Source organism: Sminthopsis crassicaudata, chromosome 2 (genome assembly GCF_048593235.1).
Source record: "Sminthopsis crassicaudata isolate SCR6 chromosome 2, ASM4859323v1, whole genome shotgun sequence".
Classification (NCBI taxonomy): Eukaryota; Metazoa; Chordata; class Mammalia; order Dasyuromorphia; family Dasyuridae; genus Sminthopsis; species Sminthopsis crassicaudata.
Window position 1 is genome coordinate 308,149,032 of NC_133618.1, and position 24,426 is coordinate 308,173,457.

General features: G+C 33.1%; 1 protein-coding gene across 26 annotated transcripts in view; it reads right to left on the reverse strand.

The window, feature by feature from the left end:
- Positions 1–24,426, reverse strand: part of NRXN3 (neurexin 3) — a 2,041,643-nt gene that overhangs the window by 485,098 nt on the left and 1,532,119 nt on the right. The window lies entirely within an intron of this gene.

The following is a 24,426-nucleotide window of genomic DNA, read 5'->3' on the forward strand; positions in this document are numbered from 1 at the left end:
CAGTGAAGCTACTGAGATTTGCCTCTAAACAGCAGTAGAGGAAAACATCCCTCATACAACAATATTTTGTTATTGAGAGTGATGGTGTCCAGGGCCTAGGAGTCTGCTGTCACCCTAAATTAAAGATGCTGGCAAAATGAATTAATAGCAAAGCAGATGTTAAAAAGACTTACTCAACATTTCCCATTGCTTTTGGGAAATGGGATAGGACAGACAATGCTTTGTGTTTGAGATCTTAATGCATTGTGACAAAAACCTTTCTCCACTCCTTCCTTCCTCAATAGTGGAATTAATCTAACATCCTATACAGTATATGTATAACATGAAAGACTAGCCCTCGATTCCTCTTAGTTATAAGTAAATTCTATTCATTGAAGCACCAGTTCCATCTCCAGAAGTGTCTTATATAAGTTAAGAGAATGCCAAGGCCCAAAGACATATTTTTATATCCTCCGCTGAACACTTAGAGCACCCTCCAGAAAATAAAATGTTGAAAAGAAACATACACATTGTGACAAATACAACTGCCATGCTTTGTAGTTCTGGCCCATTGGGTAGGTACTTACAAGTGTTAAAACCTTTAAATAAAAAAAGGAATATGTTTTCTAACTGTGGTGGTTGTGGGGCACTCAAAAGACCTTTTAATTTTCTCTAACATTTTAAACAATTAAAAAAATGATAATAAAAACATTTTTCTCAACCACATGCCAAAGAAAAGGGGTCATACTATCAGACTATATTTAACTGAATGAAAGTCCTAATACTATGATATCTAAACTAAGAAATTATATCTTAAAACAATTAATAATGGTCAACGGGTTGTCATTAATATTATTTAACATACTCCATTGTTACTTAAAAATATAAAAGAGAAAAGGGAATTTAAGAAAAAAGACTCCATGTATCAAATTATAACTTTTATTATGTATTGTGGCACTGTGGATATAGCAGCCTTAGAATCATTCAGACCTGGATTTAAGTCTTGATTTTAAGACAAGTGAACCTTTGACTATAGACAAGTCATTTAACTTCTCAATGCTTCTGGCTAAGTTGACAGAAAGTTGAAAAGCATAGGGTATTTTCACAACCAAGAGTTACTTCTAAAAACTAAATTGCAGGTTCCATTGTTTCTACTACTTCACTCCCTTTGAAAATAGTAGCATAGGTGGAAAATAATCTAAATTTGGAAGTAAAAAATCTTATTTCTTTATCATTATATATGAAGTAATAAATGAAATTCTCAAAGGACTATATTCAAATCTGGAAGAGACCCGCAAAGCCATTCTAGTCCAATTCTTTCATTTCACAGGTAGGGAAACTGAGGTCCAGAGACATGACTAAAGTTGTATCTAGAAAGTATTAGAGGTATGACTTGACCCAAGTCTTCTGACAATAAATCCATGCTCTTTCTATCATATTATGCAGGCTCTCATCACAGGCATTTCTTCTAACATTTACCTTTTTTTATTAAAGCTTTTTATTTTTTCAAAACATATGCATGGATAATTCTTCAACATTAACCCTTGCAAAACCCTATGTTCTATTTCCCCCCTTCCCCCTAGATGGCAAATAGTCCAATATATGTTAAACATGTTAGAAATATATGTTAAATCCAATATGTGCATTATATAAAATGAAAGTGCTATGTTGTGAACCATACTCAGTTCCCACATTCCTCTTTCTGAATGTAGATGGCTCTCTTTGATATGAAACTTTTCTTCCTGAGCTCCCAAGAACATGTGCTTGCCTTTTAGAAATGCTTTAATATGCTCCACTGAATAATCAATTTTGATTTCTTTGACATCTACTGAGGATCCTAATATATCTTGGCCACATTTGCTCTTAGAGTTAATACACATCTGTGCCAGCCAGAAGGTTGGGTATGATTCTACTGAGTGAACTAAAAAAAAAAAAAAAAAAAAAAAAAAAAAAAAAAACATATATATATAGATTGTCCAAAACTCCCAAGGCAAACTGTAGGGATGTTTGGGATTAGAAGTACATGTTGAATTCACCCAATCACCAAGTACTGAACTAAATTCAGCTTTAGTGAGAGAGAGAGTCTGTTCTGTCCACTCTTAAAGGTCACCGTCTTAGATACTCCAGTGTGCTCAGCATACGTATAATCTATTATCCTTGCTTCATTTTTCCTCTTCTGAGTTTCTAAATCTTTAGGGGAAGTTAAAATAATTCACTGCACTGCCTCCATTTAGCTTTCAATAACTAATGGTGAGTTTGTGACTAATTTTGTATACACAGCAATGTTTACCACCCTCTATTGACAAGCCTACTCCAAACCTCTTCATGTTAATTAGAGATTTGGGGATCATGAATTATCCATGGCATCTGTCCATATATACAGAATTTGAACAATTTAGTTTAAGTAGATTAATTGCAAAAGCCATCATCACCACTCTTAATTCTTTATTTCTATGGCACCAAATGATTGATGCACTGGCCTGGATTAATTCAAAAGTGGGTAAAACAACAAAACAAATCAAAGCATGAGTGTTAACAATAACCTGTAAAATCTCATTATATCATATCCCAAGTATTCTGTTCAATCCATTATATGAATCGATTCACATTAGTTATCCATCATACTATCCAGGAAATGATTTTTACAATAATAAAGATAAGTTATAGGATAAATATTTTCTTATAAATTAGATGTGATTTCTTTGTTCTCTTCCAGATTATTTTAATCACACCCTACTTACCCAGCCTTAGAATTTCGATAATTATCTAGAATCAGAGATTTGGGTACCTCAAAGGCTACCTGGTCCAATACCTTTTTTTGACAGGTAAAGAAACTGAAACTCAGAGAAGTCAAGTGTTTTAATAATAGAAGTAACAGAAAACATTTAATTAATTCTTCGATCTATGCAAAATTTACTATCTGCTATCTCGTTTAACCCTCAAAAGAACCCTGGAAGGTAGGGGCTATGATTTCCCTTAGTTTATAGATGAGGAAACTGAGTCTACAAGAGATTAAGTGACTTGCCCAACATTATATAACTAGTCTGAAGCAGAATTCTATCTCAGGTGTCCCTCACTTCAAGGCAATGTCCAGCACTCTTCTGGCAATGCTATATAGTGAGGCTTATAGCTACATTTACCCTGGACCATATCAGGATTGTGGCTTTAAATGAAATATTGGTCCCAATGTACCACATTGTCTTTCCTTAATCACCACATAATCCCCATTTCTTGTTATAATTATAGTTTTTTGAACTCAAAATGCACTTTACAAATAATCTAGTTTAACTTTAGGAATCTCCTGAATGATATCTCTGGCAGTAATAGCTTAGTGTTAATTTGAAAATAAATTATAAAGGGGTTCATTTGTTTGTTTTTTGAGGGTTATAGGAAATTGATATGTGAAATTATTAATATAAGGAACTTTTGGTGAGGAAATTCTAGTAATCAAGATCCATAATTGCTGTGCAATTTATAGCCTTGGAGACCTGTGAGATGGGTTATATTGCAGTGAGGGGTACTATAAGGCTAAATTATTTGCCAACCATATCTCAAATGTCAGACACTGAGTCAGTGTCTCAAAAGGAGGATTTGAATCCAGGTCATCCTATCTTCAAGGCTAGCTCTCCACATCCTATTTGCATTATCATGAATTAGTCCATTCTATTTTAGGGACAATTCTTATTCTTAGAAATGCATTAAAATCAAAATCTGTTCTTCTGTATCTTCTATATATTGATTCTTGCTCAAGACCATGAAAAATCACAGTATAAGTCAAATCCTCCTTCCACAGAAAAGTCCTTCAACTATGTAAACTATAGATGTTACTGTCTCTTTAAATCTCCTTTCCAGTCTCATAGTTAATTTCTTTAACTATTCCTCATATAGTCTGAGTTTGAAACTATTCTCCATTAAGATGATCAACTTCCTTTAGTCCCTCTCCTGTTTGTTTCTGTTCCCTTTAAATAATGCTCAAAACTGAACACAATCTTTAGAATATGGTCAGGCTAATACAAATGATGTATATTTTCCCTTGTTTTAGAGCAGGGGTTTTTAGAATGGGTATTTCATATATACACTTAGGTCATCCTTCATATTATTTTATTTTTAAAAGACTATTATATTCTCTCCCCAATTACATGTAAACATTTTTTACATTTTTAAAAGTTTTAAGTTCTTAATTCTATCTGTTCTTCCCTCCATGAGATAATAAAGTAATATAGATTATAGGTGTGCAATCACATAAAACATTTCCACATTAGTCATTTTGTGCAAAAGGAGGAAAGAAAGAAAGAAAGAAAGAAAGAAAGAAAGAAAGAAAGAAAGAAAGAAAGAAAGAAAGAAAGAAAGAAAGAAAGAAAGAAAGAAAGAAAGAAAGAAAGAAGGAAAAGGAAGAAAGAAGAGAAAGAAAGAAACAAGGAAAAGAAAGAAAGAAAGGGAGGCAGAAGGAAGGAAAGAAAAATAAAGAAAGAAAAAACCGTATACTTCAGTCTTTATTCAGACAATATCAGTTCTTTTTCTGGAAGCAGATAACATTTTTCATCATCGATGCTTCGGAATTGTCTTTAATCATTGTATTGTTGAGATTAGCCAAGTCACCCGGTTAGTTTTTTCATTGGACAATATTGGTATTATTGTGTACAAAGTTCTCCTGGTTGTACTCACTTGAAAAAAAATAACTATTTAAATGTAATCAATTTCCTTTTATATTCTAAGTACTTTTTAAACATTTAAAAACATTATTCTTTGAAGAGTTCCACAGGGCTTCATTAGATTGCCTAAGGGGTCCATACACAAATAAAGTTAAGAATCTTGACCCTACACAGACATTAAACTTCTACCAGTGTTCTACTAGAATTCTACCAATTCTACTAGAATTATATTCCCTATGTTTATAGTCATATTAAACTATTTAATGGATAGATATGGGAATGGATCATGATAATTCTGTTAATATTTCTTTCTAAACCTTTCAAAGCATATTTTCTTCTAATAGTGGATCAGAAGTGTTATCTTAATGAACAAAGGATACTACATATTTCTCAATTATCTACAGAAGTATAGAAAAAAAAGTTGAGATGAACTAATTTGGAAATTTTCTGTTGTGTTATATTATTATATTTGGAAATATCATCAAACATGGAGGCAGAGACTTAATTTTCCCTATCTTCCTGGCAATAAACGTATGTGTGTGTATATACACACACACATACATCTACACATGTATCTATATCTATATATACATACATTTATTTTAAATAGTCCTATTGTCTGTGACCATGGACTGATTTGGGCAGTGAATGAAGATTATAAATAACCTACAAATCAAAAATTCTATGAACATTTAATGTAAAATTGACTGTGCCGTTTACTTTACTATTTCACCATTTACTTTATTATTGGATGGGCATATAGTTAGGTTAAAAAGAAAGGTAGGAAAGAAAGAAGGGAAAGAAAAAAGGGAAAGAGAATAGAAGGAAAAAAGGAAGGAAGGAAAGGAAAATGGAAGAATGGAGGTATTAAAAGAAACAAAAGATGATGGAAAGATAGAAGGAAGGAAATATGGAAGGAAAGAAAGACTTAGGAAGTTCCAGAAACTACACTTAGCACTTTACAAATTTTATCTCGTTTGATCCTCACAATAGCCCTGTGAGGCACATGTTATTCTTACCCAAATTTTATAATTGAGGAAACTGGTGTACCTAGATTAAATGACTTGCCCAAGGTCATACAACTAGTAAGTGTGTGGGGCTAGCATTGGATCTTCCTGATTCCAGGCCCAGATCTCTATTCCCAGCACTACGTAAGGAAATCAAACAGTTAACCTATGAATTTGAATTTGACTTAATCAATAGATACAAAACTAAGAAGTCAGTTTCTAAAAAACTGAAGCTAAGACTTGTCCAAAGACTTGGAGACATCTACAAGGGAAGATAATTGGCTCCGATATATTACAAAGAATGATATAAGTAATATAAAAGCATGTTAGGGAATTTCATGACTAGAAAACAAAATGGATTCAATCACGTAATGAGAGCAGGGGACAAAACAGGCTGTTCTGCTCTTCTGCTAACAACAAAATAATATGAAAAGTCTTCAGTACCTCAGTACATTGGGTGGGCCTTATATAGTGAATTTATGAGGCAAGAGAATTTTATGAGTCACAGGATGGGTGACAATCATGGGCAGCAATTTAAATCACTACAGTATTAGATTTTCCTTTCCACTAATCTATCATCTCTCTCTCTCTCTCTCTCTCTCTCTCTCTCTCTCTCTCTCTCTCTCTCTCTCTCTCTCTCTGTCTCTGTCTCTGTCTCTCTCTCTCTCTCTCTGTCTCTCTGTCTCTCTGTCTCTCTCTCTCTCTGTCTCTGTCTCTCTCTCTCTGTCTCTGTCTCTCTCTCTTTCTGTCTCTCTCTGTCTCTGTCTCTCTCTCTGTCTCTGTCTCTCTCTCTTTCTGTCTCTCTCTCTCTGTCTCTGTCTCTGTCTCTCTCTGTCTCTGTCTCTCTCTGTCTCTCTCTGTCTCTGTCTCTCTGTCTCTCTGTCTCTCTGTCTCTCTCTCTCTCTCTGTCTGTCTCTCTCTCTCTCTTTCTCTCACCAACTGACCTGTTTCTGGTTATACACAAATAATAAGTGTGTGTACACACACGCAAACACATACATAGTGACCTATCTATCTATCTAATACATAAAAATTATTCTGAGATGATATACTTATATATACATATTCTCTACATTCTCCATTTTTAAATTATCCACCGTCTCATTAATAATTCTAAGTTCTGAAACACATTAGTAAAAAGCAACTGAGAAAATTATGACACACAATTATCCATTTAGTAACTTGAAGGTCAACATAGCTGGGATCCCTTGACATAAAAAAACACTATTAATGTGAAAGTCAGTGTGATAAAATAAGAAGTTAAAAACAATGGAAAATAAAACCATGGAAAACTTATCATTATATTCTCCTGTTTCATTCCCAAGAGCTACTATTTCAAGTCAGTAAGCATTTATTCATCATCTTCTATGCTCCAAGCCCTATGTTAAGTAATGGGGATCCCAAGAAAGGCAAAAGACTAGTCTTAAGGAACTAATAGTCTAGTGGTAGAAATGAAAACAGCTATGTAAAACCTATATATGCATGTGCATATATGTACACATATTCATTTTATGTATGTATGTGTAAGCATATAGATATATATGTATATATATATCTGTGAATGTATAGATATGTATATGTGTGTATATACATAAATATATCTATGTAAGCATAGATATGTATGTACATCTATACATATAGATATGAATGAATATATATATATATATATATAATATATACAATAATATATACACACACACATATCTATATACACACACATATCTATATGTCCCACTACCCCATAAATGCTACTATAGATTGATCTCAGTGTTGAGAATAATCTCCCTCCTTATCTTCTTATTATAGCATTTCTTTAATTTTCTTCAAAGCTTGAATTTCTATCTGGAAATATTTATATGAACTGATACAAAGCAAAATGAATAGAACCAGGAAAAACTATGTCTATATAATAAAATATAAGATTATAAATATTAGATATATTATTACTATTAATTAGAGAGAATCAACAAAGGGAAGGTACTAGCACTCAAAGCACCTAAATTCTAATAATTCTAGTTTTGCAAGAGGAGGGGAAAGAGGAGAATACAAAATCTCCCTAAGTAAAGACTTAAATCCTTATGTAAAAATGAATACACCAAACACATCTACCAATAGGACTGAACCTGCCAAGTGACAATAAAGTCCCTGTGCATTTTCATAATCTAAAGGACATCAATTTAATGATTTATGTTTTTTATTGGTAATACATAAAAGGAATGTGGGCCCAGGAAGAAAAAAGAATGATCAAGCTCTTTTCTCATCCTAGTCAGTGGGATGTAGGTTTTGTCCTATTTATCTTTTTGATATAGATTTTATACCAACTCTTTTCTAAGCATTCATATACTATATGAAATGCTCCTCACAATCCACTGCTGACTCTTATTTCTGTGACAGGGCAAGTATGTTATGTGCCATGTCTGCTGAGTCTGGCACTGCTCAGTGTATTCTCCATACTTCTGTTAAAATCATATTATATTTATTAATAATCAGAACCATGTAAATTTTCTGCTTACTAGCAAAAAGAGATCATTTCATCCAAAGGGAAAAATGCTATGGTGGCATTTTGGCCATGTAACAGTGCAGAATTAGCAAGTTTCCAAGCAGCTGATGTTGTTTTGTTTAGTTCCTAACGATTTTGCTCCAACCTAGGAAACTATAGGAGATTATTTTGTGAATTCAGCAGCATGTTGGTAAATGTTTAACAACCGGCTCTCTAAAAATGAATGATTGACACACTTTTAAGCTTAATCAACATTATTAAGATTTCTCCCATCATTTTCTCAAGATTAAGTAATCAACCAAATGATAAACCAAACTCCAATTTGTAGAATTTGATGATTGAACAGATATAAACAAGGAAAATACAAAAATAGTCTCTCCAGCCAAGCAGGTTGACTTTTTGTTCATGTCCATGATATTTCGGGGGCAGCTAGGTGGTACAGTTATACTAATCATCCTGAGTTCAAATCTGGTCTCAGTACTTATTAACTGTGTGACAGTTCCACTAGGAAGAAGGGAAGGAAGGAATAAAGGAAGGAAGGAAGGAGAAAGAAATTGTTTCTTTTCAGAGATAGCACAAAGAGATAGATTCTTATAGATCAGAGTCCTGTTACTCCACAAAACAATTTAAGACCCACTTCCAGATACAGGAAGAAAGTAAAATGTAACCAGAAGACAAAATGGAATTAGACAATGAAATGTATTTAGTTTTAGCTTGGCATTTTATAAATAAACCTAAACTCTAAAAGGCATGCAGGAAATATTGAAATCTAAAATTAACAATATATCTGGATAAGCACACTGCATCATGAAGTCATGATAACAGGTAAAACTTTTAACTGAAATAATTTCCATTTGATAATTTGAAGTCAAAGCATTTGCACTTTATCCCCAAATAGTAAACATGACACATGTGACCTAGAAATCAGTGCAATGATTACCTCTGTAATCATAGACAAGTCATTTAATGTTTCTGGACCTTTATTTGCTCATGCATAAAATAAGGAGTTTGCATTAGATAATCTAAAGTTTCTTAAAATTCTAAATCTATAATCATCTGATCCTGGTAAGATCAAATAGGTTATAAGAATCTTTCTGGAAATGAATCATTTAAAACTAAAATGAATCAGACCAGAAAACCTAGTAGAAAATATACTGTGGAACTTGTTTTACTTTATGTAGGAGTGATTAGAACCAAAAAAAACAGGAATAATAATTAGGGCATAATAAGCAGGAATATTTTTGTGCCATGTGCCAGATAGTTGCTGGAGATGCACTTATAGTCTGATTAATGCTCTTCATCTCTTCAGCAACTTGACACAATACAACAGAAAATGAATTGCATGTCTTACTGTGATCAAAACTAGGTTTAAATTTTCAGGGAAAAGGGAAATGGAGTGCTGAAGGCTATCATGAAAGCCACAATGCATCAGCACACCAATTGTCTTGCTGGGTATAGATTATTTGTCCATGCAGCCCAAATTTGCTTAAATTGCCAATCTCATTTAAGCAATTACTGTCAGATCTTCCTCATTTTATCTGGGCTATAAGAGCATCTTTTTAATGTTTATCTTCTTTATGAATTTAAAGGAAACACTTCTACACTATGAACACATCCTGTCCTCCATGTATTAATTATTGGCATTTTGTTTTGGGACATACTTTGCCCAATAGATATGACTAATGCCCTTTGCTAAATCAAATATTCTTTTTCTCTCAGTCATGTTTGACTCTTTACAAACCCATTGAGGGTTTTCTTATCAAAGATGCTGGAGTAGTTTGCCATTTCTTTTTCTACATCAGTTTACAGATGGGAAAACTGAGACAAAGTTAATTGACTTGCCTAAGGTCACATAATTAGTAAATGTGAGGGCTTGTGTGTGTGTGTGTGTGTGTGTGTGTGTGTGTGTGTGTGTGTGTGTGTGTTTTACTCCATCCTGGTATTCTATCCACTGTATCACCTAGTTGTCCTGAGGTAGAAAATAATAATGATTAATTTACCTTTATATTGTGCTTCAAGACCCTTTATAAGGCCCTTTACAAATATTCAGGCATTTGATCTTAAAAACAATCCCTTGAGGTATCATCACAGTTATTACCATTTCTACTTTACAGAGAAGATAAGTGTCTCCTCCAGCCTATATAAATTCTACTACACAAAGTTATTCCCGAATACTAGTAGAATTAACCCTGTTTATATTTGGGTAAATATGATGAAAAGGCTTGCCTAGAATCACAGTTAGTGTGAGGTTTAGGAGTTAAACCCAAAGTCCCTGAGTCTAAATCCACTATTCATCTCCTTAGACTAAGAGCGCATTTTCCATCTTCCTTTGCAATGGCTCTCATACTTAGGATTTTATATTATAACATGTCACATTCACATACTGTCTCACCAGTTGCATGAAACTATTCCTAATTTGTGGTTAATTAAGATACATGGAAACCCAGGGAAACACTGTAACAGATTGTATCAGTTTTTGAAGTAATCTGTACAATAAAACATATTTGCATTACTGAGGGACCCACCAGGGACTCCCAAGTAAATAATACAAGTTTTTTTTTTTTCCCACCAATATCTCTGCTATGCATGTATTTATTGAGTAGATAGCTATTATGATCTATCTTGTCTACCTTAAGTAAAATATAAAATAAACAAAAAATGGATGATAAAGTAAGCTTAGGTAAAGCTACACTGAAGGAAAGGAACATTGAGAGTGAAATTTCATACTTTTTAAAGAACATCTTTATTCTTCTGCAAAAGTCTTAGTGGATTTATTGCTGAGTAAACTGAGAAGCCGACAATACCACCTACGAGTTAGGCATATCACCAATAGGGTCTAAATAAGCATCTTTAAACAAATACTAATAGGATTCTTTAGCCTATCACTACAGAACTAGTTTCAGCCAGCTAAATGTTGTCTCTCTCTTTTCCTTGAAAGAGGGTTTTCTTAGAACCAAATAGACATTTAACCAGAAAGGGGTTCCTTTCCCACCTACAAGGATAGTATTTCAAGTTCCTCTTTTTTCAGGGAAAGGTAGTATAAAGGCTACTGGGAAAGCTGCAATGCATCGGTATATGATTGTCTTGTGGGCTATGAGAGGCATTGTAGCCCTACTAGCATCTCTGAAAGTTTTTTTTTTTTTAATAATGCTAAATTCTATATAAGTTCCCTAATAACAATATGTTCCAAAATAACTTTACTCCTCCATCCCTCCATTTTTTGTTTGACAATCTTACTATACATTATTAAGAAAGAGAATGCCATAGGTGTAATAGGAATTGATTTTTGCAAGTCATTCAAACAATTTTCTCTGATATTTTCATGGATAAAGTGGGGAAATATAGGATATCTTACAGTTAAGTGGATTCTGAATTGATGTAATAATTAAACTCAAAACAATTATTAACAAATGAATCAATCCCAACCTAAAAGAGCAGTCTTTCCTGGAGTGCCACTGGGCTTTGTCCTACAACAAAGAATAAACATATGTTGTTTAGTCCAATAAAACAATCTATGATTTGGACTCTTTTATTGATGGCATGCTTATTAAATTGGAAAATGACAGAGTTGGTAGAGAAGGGGGAAAGCATGCCATGTAATAAAACTAGAAACCTCAAATGTTAAAAAGCTGGATAAATAAGATAATTGAATAAAATGGAATTTAATAGAAATATATTTAAAGTTCTACATATAGATTTGAAAAGCATATGTATATCATGATATTATCCAAGAGGTGGGAATCTTATGATATAGTGAAAAGAAGATTGATTTGAGATTTAAAGTAGCGGAGCCAAGATTTGAATCATTTCAGAACCAACATTCTTTCCACTTGTAACATCTTTCGCAGAAAGTATTGTCTCACTGCATTTTGGATATCCTGCCTTACCTGATGTAAATTCTAAGGAACTAGATGTCCCTCCTAGAATGAACTCATCACTATTAAACTCACACTATGCTATCTAACTCAAATCCTGATAGACACTATCATTTTCAGTCTCCTCTCCATACTACTTAGAGAGCTAGAAGATAGAGTATCATGTTTCTTCCAATGTCTTCCTTTTAAGAGAGCAGAAAGCACTCTGCTCACTCCATTTTGCATCTATTGCCCTGCCGACTTTCAACTCCACAAAACAAAATGCCCTTCCACCAGGTATCCTTGATTTCCTCCAACACCATTTTCCTGCCTCATGTTTGTGTCTACCCCTTTTCATTGAAAGCTCTTTGAGGGCAGAGGCTAGCTTTCTTTTTATTTATTGTATCCCCAGATCTTAAAACAGTGCCTGGCACACAATAGTTATTTATTAATCTTTATTAAATTAAATTGGTCAAGTCAAATATTCCCTTACGTAACTATCTGATTGAATTTCTTGAACTATGTATAGGACTTTCTTCCACATTGTTTTCTGGCTATAATTCACCTTGTTATTGTCTATTTGGAAGCGAGTCCTAAAGTCTCTGTAATATATCAGGTCTCTGTACTGCAAGATTCGTTTGGGTGGTGTTAACTTTGAAAAGAAGTGAAAAGTTATTAGCCGATAGGGATGGCAGAATGGGCAGAAGGGAAAAGTATTGCATATTGTTGTATTAAATCTCTTAACTTATTTTCATTTTGGGATGCCATGATTCTTTCAGTGAGAGAAAATAGTGAGAAGGGATAATAAGCACTAAGGTATATACTAGGAAGAACTTAACTCTTTTAGAATTTATTGATATATTTGCCTTTAAATCACTTTCATTTTCCTATTTCATCATCTCCCAATATGCTTCTAGCCCTTAAAACAAAACAAAAATTAAGAAAAACAAGACAAAATAAGTTAGCAAAACTAACAAACACATAAACCTAGTCCATTATTCTACAGCCAAAGTCCACCCCCCTTCACCTCTGCAAAGAAGGAAGGGTTTAACCTATATTATTTCCTTAATTGAAGACGTAAATTGTTTTAGGAAGCGCAGGCTTCCAAAGCATCTCAGAGCTCAGCATGATTTGCGGAAAATAAGATTTTCTTCTTTAAAAGAATTTCCATGAACTAACTGACTTTTCATTGGGATGTTCTTTCTTTCTCAGAGAAACACTCTGATACACTTTGGCAATATTCTTGCCCTTACCCACAAAAGACTTTAATTAAAGTGCAAGGCTTTTTTTAGTATTTGAAGGTCTGGGTAGGGGGACAGAGGGGAAAGCGGGAAGGATTTTTCCTTTGCTTAAAAGCAAAACCAATAATAACAACAGAAAAGGAAGTCTAGCATGGTAGCTCAGACTATGTTTATTTTGTTTTCCTGTTTAAAGAACTGCAAATTAATATAAGCTGATTCTCTTGGGTGGGGTGTAGGAAATCATCCAGCAATTATTTCAGACAATGCACCGCTTCTGATTAATTATACCATGTTCAAAAAGCAGTAAGTTACTGAGAGTGCAATATGGGGTGAAGGGCGTCTCCAATATTACTTCCCAGCCCAAGTTCATTTATCTTTGCATAAAGAATTCCAGTTTGTACTATAAACCAAAGTGAGCCTTGGGCAGTGGCAAACTTATCAAGCATAAGATGAGTATCAAATTTTGTTAACAAACAACACCAAAAATCAATACACTTATCTTCCTTGATAGGTTACAGCAAATTGAAATAGAGCACATCTAAAGAAATGGGAAAATATTACCAAGACATGATCTTTGTGCTCTTTTTTTCCTTTCATTTTGACCTGGAAATCCAAATTGGCTTAATTGGAGGTCACAATTTAATATTCTATGAAGGAATATCATATCACTACCAATTTATTAAGAAACTGAAGGTCAGGGGATCCTTAGCGCTTGGCTTTGCAAGAATTAGTGGGAGATTCTCAAAAAAAAAAAAAAAAAAAAGCAAGCTTTATATTTAGTCTACTGTTCAAGTGGGTCTATGTTACTCTATCTATTCCTAAACCAACATTTCAGTCATTATTAACTGCGGAAACTATTATTTCTATTTAATAGTTGAACCCAATAGAGAACTAGGATGAGAAAATAATAGCCCATTAAAGACAGCACAATCAATGGAAAGAGCATTGATTTCAGAATCAGAGAACCTGTGTTTACATCCAACTCCTGTTGCTTACTAACTTGAGTAAGTCATTTTAACTCACTGAATCTCAGTTTCTTCATCTGTAAAATGAGGTAATTGGACTAGATAGACTATAAGGATTCTTCCAGTTCTATATCTATGATTCTATGATCTTTTAATCATAATGACAATCCCTCCCACATCATATTATTTTTTATTGAATTATACTTAATGCCATATATAGTAGTAAAAAAATGCTTATATGTTCTACTTTGGTTTTTCAGGGAACTGGGTGGCTCAGTGGATAGAGCATAGGACTTTGAGTCTTGGAAACTCTAAATTCAGATCCTGCCACAGATACTCCTTAGCTCTATGATTCTGAGCTAATCACTTCCTCTGTGCTTTGTGCTTCAGCTTCCTTATGTGTAAAATATCACTAATAAAAGTACCTGTCTTGCAGAATTTTTGTGAGAATAAAATTAAGTAACAAATATAAAGCATTTGTCAATCCTTAAAATTATACATTTTCTTTCTTTCCTTTTTTTGAATAATAAGTAACCATTACTCTACATTCATAATAATAATCATCTATTATTATCCAGGCAAAAACAGGAAGGGAAATAACCAGAAATTTTCTTGTTTCATATATATATGCATATTATATAATATATATAATCATATAATATGCACATATATACATACTTTTTTCCTTTATAATGCTTTTTCAGGAAAGCTAGAAGAAAGGGGGAATACTGTGCATATTCTGTTTTTATGGTCCTCATCTTTCTATAACTTTAAAATATCTTCTATAACTTAAAAGTGAGAGGAGGAGACATCTGCTGAACTACTCACTAAGCAATATTACAAATGAGTAACAGTTGTTTGTTTTCTAGCACTGTGAGTTAAACCTCTGAATGACTAAGTTCATAATATCAGAAGCTTGGAAAAAAGGGAACCTAATATACAAAGAGAGGGCTTTGGCTTTTTTCATAGGCTGTGTTCTAAAATTGTTCAGAGATGCATAAAATATTATTCTCCCCTGGCATCTGGTTAAATATTTTAAAAGGATGAGGCTCTAGGTTTCTGGAAAGCATGTGGCTTACAAAAGAGCACACACTGCCAAGTCAGGTTAGAGAATAGCCTATAGATTTGGGACAGTGAGATTTTACAGGCTAGGAAAAAGCAAAACATGTCATCATCCAAAACAAAACCAGCTAATGGAGTCATTGTAATCATCTCATCTTTTCATCCACACAGAAATGTCAGCTTGCCGCACACATCTGTTGGTTCAAGTAGCACAGCCTGACTGTACTAAGCCAAGTCTGCCAATGAGTCATAAAATTATAGAATCTTAGAGTTGGAAGGGACCTGAGAGATCATCTGGCTAAAGGTTATGGATAAAAAAGCAGAGGGACTAGAAGCCAGGGCCCCTGTCTTCTGCTCTAGTGCTTCTTTCCATCAAACTTCTAATCTGAGTCTCAGTCCTAAAAAACTGAGCACATCTATTGATCTGTTTACATTTCTGTTTGTCCATCTATAAGGTAGCCCAGTTTATGGAACTCTTAAGATTTAACTAAAAAGATGTCATAAAAGGACTTGCCTATACTCTGTTAGTAAAAGAATGATTTCTTATAACAACATTTTATTTTGGAGTTTCTTTAATCCAAATAGAATCCTATAAAAACTATGCAGGTTCTTAACCTAAAGTCTTTGAACTTATTTTTCTTTTTACATTTTGATAATCATATATTTCAGTATAATTGTCTATCTTTGAAATGTCATGTATTTTATACATTTAAAAATGTAATACTAAGAAGTGGGCTGTAGGCATCACTACAACACACACACACACACACACACACACACACAGGAAGAAATTAAGGAAGGAAGGAAAATGAAGAAAATGACAGTTTGCTTTTTAGTTACTTACCATCTAATTAAGGATGTAGTGGACAAACATACAAAAGAAACTTAAGACTATAGAATCATAATTTTACAAATGGAAAACCTCTGGGATTATGCTGTTAATTTATAAACATCCTATCTATAACATTCCTGATGAGATCATGCAACCTTTGTTTACAGAAACTCCAGTGAAGGGGAATTCACTATCTCCCACTATTTACTTTTGGGGCAATTATAATTTTCAGAAAGTTCTCTTGAAATCTGCCTTTCTGCAACTTAGGATCATAAAATGATAGATTTGGAATTGGAAGCTATCTTGGAAATCACCAAATTTAACCCACTCTTTTTTTACATATGAGGAAACAGAGAATCAAAGAATTTTTCCCCATCACAAAGGTAGTAGCTGGGCAGTCATTCAAAGTCAGATATTTTTCAATATAAAATTTACATCTATTTCCATCTAGTTTACCTGACAAATTTATAGATACTTAAAAACTACAAGCACAACTAGATGGCACCATAGTGTGTTGAGTCCTGGGCCTGAAGTCAGGAAGACCCATTTCCCTGAGTTCAAATATACCTCAGAGACATATTCTCTGGATCACTTAACCTTATTTATCTCAGTAACTCATTTGAAAAAAAATTAGCTAAAGAAGAAAAATAACTCCAATATTTGACCCCAAAATGGGGTCACAAAGAATCAAGCATGATTGAAACAACTGAACAACAAAACTACAATGGTGTTATCTCCATGCTAAAATGTTTTTACTCTTTCAATTAATTCTCTCTTGACATGATATTCACTACCTTCAGCATTTTAGCAGTGTAGCAGTTATACAATCTAAATTTTATTTGTATTTTTGATTATCATGTCACAAAGTTTATTCATATTGCATTTTCTTGTATTGTAATATGTGTGTATTTTAACATAATCATTGCCAATCATGTCCTCTCATACTATTCTAGAGTCATTTTTAAAAAAATAATCTTTTAATCTTCATCTTTTTAGGTTCTGTCCAATATTTTCTGCTTTTCAAGAATCTCTTAGACCCTGATTCTGTAAAACAGTGTGTAAACTATGTTCCCAGCTTTGTATCTTGAGTAACCAAGCACTTATGCTTTCATTCAAGCTAATGATAGAAAATTTCTATAAAATAAAGTTGGGGCAGCTAGATGGCACAGTGGATAGAGTACCAACCCTGAAATCTTGAGGACCTGAACTCAAATCTGGCCTCTTAAGACACTTCCTAGCTGCTTGATCCTAGGCAAGTCACTTAACCCCAATTGCCTCAGCAAAAAAATAAACAAACAAACAAACAAACAAATGAATGAATGAACACTTAAATAAATAAATAAACAAACAAAATAAGTCCAAGGATAGAGTACTGTGTTTTTTCACTACAGATTTCTTTTCAGTGGCAAAGCAATGTGCAGGTGCATGCAAATTAAAATCATACAAAGTCAGCCCAAATTGAATGAATAAAGTGAAATAGTTAACAGTGGAGGCACAAAGACCCAGGAGTAAGTTTTTCTTATGGCACATACCATCAATATGATATAGGCATTTCAAATAATCTCTCAGTATTTCAGACAAATTTCAGAGGAAAATTTTCTACTAAGAATTTCCCTTAATCAGATAAATCTCAAGGGTTGCCAAAAAAAGGCAACTTTTAGTAAGGGATGAGATATGTCAGGAAAAGCCCCTTCTATACAATAAGCAGCTTGTACTAGGTCAACTCTCTAGTCCCTTCCAATCTTAACATTATGTTTTTTAAGGATAAGTTTTTATCAGGGATTTTGAAAGAAGGAAGAAAAAACATAGGTTAATAAAGAGGAAGCAGGTTCATACTTAAAAGCAGGATTGATTAATTTATGAAAAAGGGCTTGGAGCAAATTTGTTTGACTAGGACAGAGAACCTTCTATGCTTTGTCCTTCATCTGACAACCTAATAATCAAAGGCAGAGAGAGCTCCTGTTTCAATCTGTAACATTATTCATATTCTCATAACTTCTTCTCTATAACAGGTAACCAAGTCATTTTCTTTCCTTTCCCTGGCAGAATCCTGATTCCATAGAGATTTTTTTTAATAACCCAGCTGTTCTATATTATCATTAGGTTTGTCACCTGTTAATGAAGTACATCTGACTACCGATTTCATTTAGGCTTTCTCCTAAATTAGTGGGACAAGCTCTTAAAGGAATGTCTAATTCAGTTTATACCATCCAGTTATCATTGCTCTGATATTACGCTTCTATATTATCTATGCTCCTGGTAAGAAAATATGTGTGCTTTCTAGGAACAAGCTCAACTAAATATAGACATGTTTATAACCACTAGCCTGGCCAATTGTTGTTTAACTTTTTTAACTACGGCAATTCATCAGACACAGAAATCTTTTTTAAAAAAATTAAAAATAGCTCTCAGACCTGTGCCACTTTGTCCACTGCTGTGATGAAAAACAAAAATAAATGGATGCTAAGAATCATCCTTTTCCTGGATATCAAGAAAGATTAACTTACAGGAATTGTTAACACTCTAAATTGAGATATTTTTCCAGTGTCTAATGAGTAAACACACTATTAGAGAAACTGAATCACAAAAACTCTGACAGTCTCATTATGAATGAAACCAGAAGGACAAAGGAAATTTACAATCAAGTTGAAAGATGGCTCACAAATACTCTTTGAAGAAACAAAACAAAAAATTTGCTATAATTGGTTTAATTGTGAACACAGAGACAATTAAAAAAAAACTTTGTTTTGCAGGACATTAGTCATTATAAAACATTGAACATGATTGGTATTTCTTAAAAGACCAGCATGAAAACAATAAGGAAAAAGACAAGTTTAAGGAAGAAATTAATTGACTCCCCCAATTAAAACATTATAAAATTGCATGCTTGATAACTTCAATGTAAAATTGAGAATGGGGAAAGTTATTGGAAAGCAGTGTTCAGGAGTAAGAAAAAAGGGTCCAAAAGCTTCCATAATGTGCAAAAGTTTTATGAATGCATATCATGCATACTTTATTTGAGAAGAAAATCAGAAGATCTGGACATAGCAAACACCAAAATGATATCACCATAAGTTAAACTGATTATTTTTTAATAATAGAGGGAAATGACAAGATATTAATATGATAGTAATTTCTGAATCTCTTCATAATTGACCAGCGACTTGTTAATTAAATACCAAATTAGAAGGACTACAAATGAAAAGATATAGAATGAGGCAATGTCAATCTGACTTATTTAAACAAATTGGTGATGCTAAAAATGGGAAATCAATAAAAGAACAGACATTGACATAAATTTCCTTATAAAATAATTGAATCTGATGTGAATCAATAGCCATAATAAGAAAAGTCTAAGAACCTAGAAACTTTCTCAGTCAGTCATTTATTCAGTTATTCAGTGATCTTCTTGTCAAGCAAAAAAATAGGGTTTAAAACATTTGATTAGAACAAGGCTTCTTAAACTTTTTTCCACTTGGGACCCAAATTTGCCTGAGAATTTTTGACATGACCCCAGGTATACAAGTATGTAAGTAACCAAATTAAACATTTGCTAATAATAAATCACAATTTTGTGATCCTCGTATTCAGTTATGAGATACTGTATAAAGTTGAGAACCACAGTTTAAGGAGCTGAAGTTTAGAATACGGATTAATTTGTAAGATGTGATAGAGAAAGACAAAGGTAGATTATAAATAATATATTCCCACATATCCTTCCCTCAAAAAAATGAACAGAAAAATAAATTAGAAAAATCTGCATTAAAGAATTAACTAAGCCAAAAATACCAAAAGGATGAAACTGGAAGGAGGAAAAAGATGAAGATGAACACAGAGAAGGAAATCTGTAAAAAGTTTTATAATTAACATTTTTAATATTCATGATAGTGGAATGATCATACTAAAACTTTAAAAATAGTCTCTGAATGGCTATGTGAGGAAGTGAAATTGACAATAAAGAAAGCAAAGATAGGGGGGGAAAGCTTGACTATACCAAGAATATGCAGAGGACTTTTATGCTGGAGGTAACAAAATTTTGAGCACACTGAGGGACTGATTCTGTGGATAGTTTTTTGAAGGGAAGTTACTAAGGGCCTTGAAGAAAATTGCAGACCTTATGGATATTAAAATATGTAATTGAGAGACTACTATGTCTATTTTCTCATATCTACAAAATATTTGTAAGAATAATTTGATAGGTACATTGAGACTATCTTTGATGAAGGTATGAGAAAGGTATAGGCAGGCTTTCATCAAAGAATTTCCAGCATCCTCCATTTTTGTAGTTACAGGGCTAACTTACTCTGAAAGGTAGAGAGAACATAAGATGTCTCTGTGCTTAATGTTGGTTGATTAATTTTTTTATTTATTAGAACAAAATGCCATTAAATGCTCTCTCCCAACAAGATATTTCCCACAAATATGTAAAATCATATATGTTTCTTTGAAGTAACTAACAGTAAGATTATTTTATTTAATGGTTCTATGATCCTATGATTACAGAAATGTGAGACATGAAGCATGATGTATTTTCATATAAACTATTTGATATGTAGTATAGATCAAAATCAAAGAAGGATTCAATTATAAATGGTAAAGTTCTCCAGATGTTCTTAGCTCTTGATGACATTATGCTCGTTGCATCGTGGCCCAAAACATTTTGCGGCCTACTAATAAAGATCATGATCTCTCCAAAGTTTTGGCCTAATCATCCATATAAAAGAAAACAAAAGAACAAAGAATGTTTTTTGCAAAGACAATAAAATTCTATATGGACAACAATAGAGCTAACTTATTATGTATTCTGAATACAGATTCTTCAAATAGGCAACAGGCCAGAAAATCACAAGAGTAGTTTAGATGTTTGTTTTTTTTTTTTAATTGCACATTGCTTTTAATAACCATAAATATATTCCTACAGCTAAGATCTATCTTAAAAACATCACTATTCTTCCCACAATCTTGTATTGCTGTGAATATCATAGAATATCAGTCTTAGTATAATTAAAATGCAAGTCATCCAAAAGGTGATAGACACATGGTGATCACGAATAGCTTGCAACCTATTACTAATAAGCAGTACCACAAGAGAAGTATCTCTTAAAAGAATATTAGAGTATATAAAAGTATGGAAATACTTTTTAAAATGAGGTAGACCAGTTAATAGGGAAATTAAGGCAGAACTAATGGAGTACTTACTCTATTTATATATACATAATGTCAGGAGCTACATGAAGGTCCCTGGAATGTTGGGTTAACTCCAATGCAAAATGTATGGGAAGCTGTGGATAAATTTCACAGGATGAAAGAGTACCATTATCAGAGAAATCACAGATTCATCAAATTATGCTATCTGGTATTCTGGCAAATTCACTTGAGCCAACTTTAGGATTCCTATTTTATACATTAATTACTCCTTAATACTTAAACATTTCAATCCCCTTAATAGTTAGCCATCTTCAAAGCTTCAGCTTGGAGCTCATTTTTTTTTCTTCTTTTAATATTTTTCCCCATTGAGACAGATGCCCTTTCCCATTGTCTGATGCTTCTCATTTTCTTCCATCTAATTAAGCTGTATTGTAAACACATCTTTCTCAATCTCTCTATTAAAAAAAAAAACATAGGGTGGGAGAAAAAGCTATTTTTTCCTACTTCATTTTAAAAGTTTCTATTGCTAAAACTCAAATGTCATTTCACAATACTTTTTTTTTTGTATCTGTGGCAAATGGACATCAAGTAAAGTGATTGATCAATACCCCTATTTAAATGGTTCCCATCCACTCAAGGCTTAAAGAGAAGTTTTCATTCAAATCTGGTTCTATCAACTGCTTTTATTTATTAAGGTATGCTGCCACTGTATAAAAACTCACTTTCCAGGTTCTCTTCTTAGGTCTAAGATGATAACTTTAGCATTGATTCAATAGCGTAAATATGACAAGCTACAATAAACATCAGATACGTCCATCAAAGCTGGCAGTCTTGTTATGATGGAGAGATTCTTGCATTCAAGTCTCTTTTTAGAAAATGTAATTTTATGGAAAAATACTAGATAATTGGTCTTTAGCTCTTGCAATGAACTCAGATAGCACCTGCCATATTTAAATTAATACAGTATTTCTCCTTCTGAGATTAACTATTCTGATTAAGTCAATCATCTGAAAATACTCTTTAACATCATGTATGTGTTCTTGGTTTAGAAATTGTTTTTAGTGGTAGGGTTTTTTTTTTTAAATGATCTGAAACTTGTTCATTTCCTAAGAAACGGAAATTGAAAGTCTTCTATTCAACCATATATCTTGTCTATCCTTATCTCTGTGCCTCAGCTTTCGACAGGCTTTGTGTCATATAGGTGGCTTGGTATATCAGGATCTGGGAGGCTCTTCAAAGCAGTGACCTGCTATTTGAAGCCTTGGCATGAACATCGGGACTCTTTCTCAAAGATCGCATACACAGCCCTCTCTAGGATTTATTCCCTTTTTCATTGTTCCTGCTTCCTCTGACTATCTGCCACTGTACAGATCAAGAAACTTAGAGAACAGCTTTGCTTTGCTTTTTTTTTTCTCCTTAATCTCACTGGGACCAGCAACAACCAAAAATCAAGCTCACCAAGCTAGAGCAGTAGAATACAAAGTGCCAAGGCTGACTTTTTTTTCAGACTCCCTTTACTTCAAGAAGGAACTTAAATAATGAACAATTGGGAGGGTCCTTCCAAGGCCAAATTAAAGTTAAAGTCTGACATACTGCAGCAAGGAGGAAGTCAGATGGCCCTTCCAACTGATTTTTACCCTGGAATAATTTTTTTTCAGAAAGAAACCCCACCTTTCTAAAATGCCAGTAAATTGTTGATCAATTTTTTAAAAATAATCCATTCATTTTAAGAATTTCCAAAGATCTTTGATAAAAGGGGAAGATTATAATTGAAGACTAGAGTTTTCAAAGCTCATGAAGTAATTTCAGGAAATAAATATTCAGACCGAGGGGCCTGTACATCAGATTATATTATATATTTCTTTTTATTTATTGGACTGAATTATAATTTCACATTAAGGAATTCCTATTCTAATGAACAATAATTTCTCTTAACAATGTACAATTAGAAAGTCAATTAGAAATAGTGAAAGTGGCATAGTCTGTGGCTCCCTATTGCCTCTAGGATCTGATATACTAACACGTTTGCTTGGTTTTTAAAACTCTTCTTAACCTGGCTCCATTTTTCACCTTTTCATGTGTATTACACATCACTCTCTTTTGCACATTCGACATTTCAATCAAAGTGACTTTTTTACCATTTCACTCACAGGACATTCCTGTAACTTTGGAAAAATTGAGCCCCATGATTGAGACTCACTTACTTTTCATCTTGACCTCTTAATTTATTTTAAAATTCAGATCAATTATTCTTTTCTTTTCTTTTCTTTTTAATAACGTTTCATTTACAAGATATATGCATGGGTAATTTTTCAGCATTGATAATTGCAAAACCTTTTGTTCCAGTTTTTCCCTTGCTCCCCCCATCTTCTCCCCCAGATAGCAGGTAAACCAATATATGTTAAATATATTAAAGCATAAGTTAAATACAATATATGCATACATGTTCATACAGTTGTTTTGCTGTACAAAAAGAATTGAACTTTGAAATAGTGTACAATTAACCTGTGAAGGAAATAAAAAATGCAGGCAGACAAAAATAGAGGGATTGGGAATTCTATGTAGTGGTTCCTAGTCATCTTCCAGAGTTCTTTCGCTGGGTGTAGCGGGTTCAATTCATTACTGCTCTATTGGAGCTGATTTGGTCAAGTACTATTTTCTAGTACTTTCCTGATTCCTCACCTACTAGTAAAATTATCTTGAATTTCCTAAGCATATAGTCTATAGATAATATAAAAAGATATGGGCACATGTTGTATTACTTGGTAGAATGTAAGCTCCTTTAGGATGAAGACTATTTTCATATTTGTCTTTGCATGCTCAATATTTAACACATATTGAGCACTTAGTAAATTTTGATTGATTGATGGAAGATACCATTTGACTCTAAGGTTCTTTGACTGTATATAATAATAAATTGTGTTTAGTGGTACATAATTCATCCCAACCCCTGAGGAAAAAAGATCATCTGAATAATTAATTAAAATGACATAATAAATTACTGAGTATTTAAAATAATACTGAAATTTTCTACCATACAATTCAATATCACTTTTAAAAAATGGATCTCCAAAATCATAGGATTTGCAGATACAAAATCCTTGAGGGAATGTCTAATGTAAAGTCCCTACTTTATAAGCAAATAAATTAAAGCCCATTTCTGGAAGATAACTCCCCCCGCCCAGA